Below are 6000 nucleotides of genomic sequence, written 5' to 3' on the forward strand. Positions count from 1 at the left end.
AAATGAGATTTTATTCATTTGACTGTAATGCCTTACCTGGAATATTCACACGATCCTGAAAAGTGCTGATCATAACTCGATCAACAAAGTTCTGGTACTTGTCACAGATGACAAACATTTAATTACAAAAAAAAGCATAATGCCGTGAATCTACTTATTATGTCAGAATGCATTCTCATTTGGCATAGCAATGGCGGTTTCTACGTATATAGGCCATGTTTAGGAACAGAGGATTATTCTTGTGGCCTTGAGGCATGGAACGAATAGCCCCAACCGAGCAGCAGGGGGGGGGGGCTTATCAGCAAGAATTGAGTGGCTACACACACATACTGTAACATCCCTCTGTTTGAGCAGGCTAAACTAGCTAGCTGTATTAGCTAGCTAAGTAAATGAATCCCACCCTCCTTCATTTTAGAATAAATGCATTTGTTCAAAACTGTGCTGCTATTGTCTTTCTCTCTCTTTGAGTCAACAACTCACCAAATTGTATGCACTGTAGTACTAGCTGGCTGTAGCTTATGCTTTCAGTACTAGATTTGTTCTCTGATCCTTTGATTGGGTGGATAACATTTCAGTTCATGCTGCAAGAGCTCTGATAGGTTGGAGGATGTCTTCCGGAAGTTGTCATCATTACTGTGTAAGTCTATACCATTTCTTTTTTATTTTATTAATTTTACCTTTATTTAACCAGGCAAGTCAGTTAAGAACAAATTCTTATTTTCAATGACAGCCTGGGAACAGTGGGTTAACTGCCTGTTCAGGGGCAGAACGACAGATTTGTACCTTGTCAGCTCGGGGTTTGAACTCTCAACCTTCCGGTTACTAGTCCAACGCTCTAACCACTAGGCTACCCTGCCGCCCCGGCTACCCTGCTGCACCATGAGCCTCCTAGGTATTTGTATTGAAGTCAATGTACCCAGAGGAGGCCCGAAGCTAGCCCTCCGGCTACAACATGGTGCTACCCTACAGAGTGCTGTTGAGGCTACTGTTGACCTTCATTGCAAAACACTGTTTCAATAAATTATTTGGTGACGTGTATATATTTAGTTCAGTTTTATCTAAAAAAAGTATACCTTTTTAAATGTTTCACTGTTTTTATGAAATTCTCTGAGGACGGTCCTCCCCTTCCTCCTCTGAGGAGCCTCCACTGGTAAACACACAAACAGAAATATTACTCCGGATAATGACAACATTCATCCATTTCTTTGGGCTAATAGGCATCCCCGGGTCACCTCACAACTGAAACGATGGTGGAGTTAAGAGTCTGAGAAAAAATACAAAAAATACAAAAGTAAGTTGTTTTAATGTAATTGAAATGAGAGGTAACGGGGGATGAAATGGACCTCTTGCTAAGTTCAGGCAGACACATGTAAGATAAGACAAGAGCACACCGCGGGCCTCCGTGAGGATACAGTGGGGTGTGATGTCTCAGTGACCTTATTGTAGGTCACTGAGACATTTCCTGTTGACCCGGGAGGAGGACCCACAGTGGAGCTCACCCAAGGCCGATAAGGTAAAGGCGTCCGCAACGCTTCCCAGCCAAAACAGTCCAGAACAGTTTGTACATATACTATGATGACATTGTGACAGTTTTTTTTCCATTCGTTTTTGACATCGGTGAAGGTTTTTTTGACTTCCAGCCGAAGTTTGGAGCTGAAGTCTACGCCCCGTTCGTCGGTGATTGGTCAACAGTAGGGATTCTTCAATAAAGTCTTTGTTGTCATTCAACGAGAGACGACTCATTTTCATGCACATCTTTTCATTGATAACTACGGCATCAAACGTCTTAGCTAGATTAAAAATTGGGCCACTAAGATCTCCTCTTGGTACTAGGGGGCAGTATTTTAATTTTTGGAGAAAAAAAAAACATTTTACACGGGATATTTTGTCAGGAAAAGATGCTAGAATATGCATATAATTGACAGCTTTGGATAGAAAACACTAACATTTCCAAAACTGTACAGATATTGTCTGTGAGTATAACAGAACTGATGTTGCAGGCAAATGCCTGAGAAAAATCCAATCCGGAAGTGCCCCAGGTTTTGAAAGCGCTGCGTTCCAATGACTTCCTATTCAGCTGTGAATGTACCAACAGTAGCGATGATTACACTCCCGCGTGCGGGTTTGGGAGTCACAAAAGGTTAATTTGGACTATTCTGAGGAAGTCTACTCTGGCTAAGAAGTCTCAAAATTAACAAACACTACTATTTCCGCTTTTTTTTTCTCATTTTATTTTTAGGGCCAAAAACAAAATGTGGAGATCTTTTTTTGTTATTAGTGCTAAGGCTGAGTTAGGGCAGCCTCTCATCAAGTCAGAGGGAATACGAGACGAAAAAGATGAAGCAAACACGTTTCCCCATGTGCTCCTTCCCCCGTCCCCACAACACAAGGTGACACGCCTAGTAGTTCTGCCCCAGTTAACCACCAACAACTACTCCCCCGAGTGCCGTGGACATTGATTAAGGCAACCCCCCCCCCCCCCCCTCCCCACACACACACACATTTCGGTTGAATGCAGGTATCCCCCTTTCCCAGAGGCTAGAAGGGCCTGTGACTATGTAATAAATGAGACAGAGGGTCCCAAATAGCGCACAACTTGGGGCCCCGGTCAGAAGTAGTGCACTGTATTGGGAATAGGGTGCCATTTGGGACAAACTGTTAGCGGGCCCTGGATTCCTTCAGTGATTCTGATTACAAAAATCGGGAAGGAAGTAACAGAAAAGCCCGCTCGTGACATATGCCTCTCCAAAGCTTTATTCCTGCATCCACATTTACTTGGGAAGCAGTGTTGCTATACAGTGAAGCTGCCTACTGTAGTCCTATTACAGTAATACTATGATACTACTATACTTTATTACAAAACAGCTGTAAGATTGTTTAAGATCACAGAATGGGGTTGCTATTTCACAGGTCACATACACACATGTACACACCCACACACACCTCTCTCTCTCTCTCTCTCTCTCCTTGGACCTAGACATAGAGCCGCTGTGATTCTATTATCCCTGGCCGGTGAATGCACTCGCCACATGTCACCTCTCCTCTCTCACCCGTCATGCCGCAGCATGCAGATTAATGGGGGGCTGGACCCGGGGTGGGGAACTCTACAGGGTGTGACCTAGAAACGAGCAACCTCGCCTACATTTGACTGACGTGGCTCGAGTTTGGTCTTTCCAGGGGCGGGCCAGGGCATAAAAGGGACTGTAAGGTTAAAAACGAAAATGGTCTGCCTGTCATTTGTTGAGTTGTAAGGTCACCACAACACCCTTTTCCTTCCCAAATACCAGCCTTCCTAAAAAATAAAAAACACACACACCATTCCTCCATCCATCTCATCCTCATCTGCACTTCAGTCCTCTCCACAGCTGCTTTCATGCCATACCCGACAACCCTGGAACATCTCTGGTCTGGATCAAACCCTTAGTGTGCCCTACGGTGCTTGCTAGTGTGGCAACATGACATCCCACTTCCTCAAAACCTCAGATATCAAAAAGGACAAGAGCCCTCTAGCCTTAGGGGCCCAGGCCCTGTGCCAGACAGGCCCCAGACATTCCACACCTCTCTCCCAGCTCCGGTGTTCCAGAGCTGGGATGTTAGGACTAGGGACTAGCAGTGCTAGAACTGATGCTTGGGTGTCATCCATTCTGGAGCCGTATAAACAGGAGTGTGGTGCTCCTAGGTCTAGAGTGGCAATGCCAAAGGTAAGCAGCAGTTAAACGGGTACCGCCCAGTCAGGGGAACAGGTTGGAATGCGCTCCTTCACAGCAGTATTCATTAGTGTACACCGTACCAAAACGCTTTGCAACCGAAAACTCAAATGAGTGTTTCGTATTGGACAAATTCAGAGTATTCCCTCTCTATTTCAATCTGTTTTCTGACATTTGGTGCCGAGTGAAGACCCAGGTTGCAGTAAACTCATTCACAAGCAAAAAGGGCAGGGACAGGAAGGGAGATTATCAAGTGGTGCACAATGGACAGTATTGACTTTTGAAAAGGTTGAAAACTGAACGGTGAATGTGTGGATATGTGGATACCACCTGACAGCATGGAGTTCAGACAGATTATATTATTTACCTCACGTAATGATAATGCTTCACTTGATTTCTAGAACAAGGCTATCACACCTTCAGGCAATGTGCATATGCTGGTAATTATTAATGCATAAACTAGTGGAATTTCACAAGAACCGATGTGGTTATTTTTTTCCCATCTATTTTCTTATTCATTGGGTTACAGATAAGGGGCTGGGATTTAATCAAGTTACAATAGCATTGTAAAACAAGTCAATTGAATGAAATGATATTGCATCCCATTAACATTCTATTCAATTCATAAATAAATGAAGAGGGATAAATAATACAGGCAAGATAGAGACGGAAAGAGAGAGAAAATGTCACTGAAATCGTCTCAAGTTTATTTTGCTGACCACAGAGAAAGTAGCCTTGAGTTCCAGACAGGCTATGCACGGCTATGTGTATCTCATCCTCTGCCACGTAATAGTCAATGTGGCAACACAGACCACAGTTGGAAACAAAGAAGAACGACTAGTTCTTTTCCTGTGAGATATCCTGATTCCCTGTAACCATTCAACCGGGGAGACATATCGAGTCAAAACGGAATAGAAAATACAATAGAATACACGTTTTTACACAGAATGAAACTTAGGCTATAGCCATAATGCTTTGAAGATCTAACCACATAATTTCACAAAGCGATGTGAATAATGAAAATTGCGATCATTTGCGTTAGATTTTATTGGCCTAATACAGCGGCACATAATTCAACATTTGGCATAAATAGACCTTGCCTACAACAAGTACACACCATAGCCTACTGACAGCTGCAGCTCAGCTGTTTACTTCTTTGCTGTCCACAATGTTGATGAATATTACAACCTGCGGCAAATGGCGTTTCGCATGTTTTACCTTCTACGAAACAAGCTTGATTTCAGGAGGCGCTCATTACCTGACTCCGTTAGTCTTCAGTTTTAAAACGTGAGAATTCTCCTCTTCTCCTTTGTGTTTTCCTCGTAGCCGGCTCCGCTTTGTATTTATATGTGCCTAGAAACCAGAAGCAGCCAGTTCCCTGATGCCGCTGCCCCCCTGCTTAAAGGAGCAGTGCAAAAACGTGATATAATTTGTTATTATTATTTATGTATTTACATTTTATGGTATTTCCGCGTAATGAGATCGCAATAACATTCTGAAATTTGGGAAATTATGATGAGGCACTGTTAGTTTAAGAGCTTTTGGAGAGGGAAAAAAAAAACGCCTAAAATTTCAACCTGTTCGGGTGGGATGGAGTTTTGGTCCTTGTTATTTGGGATCCTTGGGACTTCCCTTCCACGACTGAAGCTGATATTTACAATGGTTACGGTAAGGGTTCAGGTTAGGGTTGGGTAAGGGTTATGGTTAAGGTTATGGTTAAGGTTAGGGTCCGGATGTCCCAAGAATCTCGGATAGCACTGATAATGGAGTTTTTGGCCTAGATGATGACATCACAACCGAAATATTCTGACCAATTAATTCAATTCAATTTTCAATTCAAGGGCTTTATTGGCATGGGAAACGTGTTAACATTGCCAAAGCAAGTGAGGTAGACAACATACAAAGTGAATATATAAAGTGAAAAACAACAAAAAATTAACAGTAAACATTACACATACAGAAGTTTAAAAACAGTAAAGACATTACAAATGTCATATTATATATATATACAATGTACAAATAGTTAAAGGACACAAGATAAAATTAATAAGCATAAATATGGGTTGTATTTACAATGGTGTTTGTTCTTCACTGGTTGCCCTTTTCTCGTGGCAACAGGTCGCAAATCTTGCTGCTGTGATGGCACACTGTGGAATTTCACCCAAAAGATATGGGAGTTTTTCAAAATTGGATTTGTTTTCGAATTCTTTGTGGATCTGTGTAATCTGGGGGAAATATGTCTCTCTAATATGGTCATACATTGGGCAGGAGGTTAGGAAGTGCAGCTCAGTTT

At 42.5% G+C, this 6000-nt stretch overlaps 1 protein-coding gene across 1 annotated transcript in view; it reads right to left on the reverse strand.

Moving 5' to 3' along the window:
* Positions 1-5095, reverse strand: part of LOC124002164 (spermine oxidase-like) — a 31000-nt gene extending 25905 nt beyond the window's left edge. The window contains exon 1 of the mRNA XM_046309486.1: positions 4966-5095. The gene's annotated coding sequence lies outside the window, so the exon portion shown is untranslated. The remainder of the gene's footprint in view (positions 1-4965) is intronic.
* Between the last annotated feature and the right edge of the window lie 905 nt (positions 5096-6000).

The sequence above is a fragment of the Oncorhynchus gorbuscha genome, linkage group LG17 (assembly GCF_021184085.1).
Source record: "Oncorhynchus gorbuscha isolate QuinsamMale2020 ecotype Even-year linkage group LG17, OgorEven_v1.0, whole genome shotgun sequence".
In the NCBI taxonomy this organism is placed as follows: domain Eukaryota; kingdom Metazoa; phylum Chordata; class Actinopteri; order Salmoniformes; family Salmonidae; genus Oncorhynchus; species Oncorhynchus gorbuscha.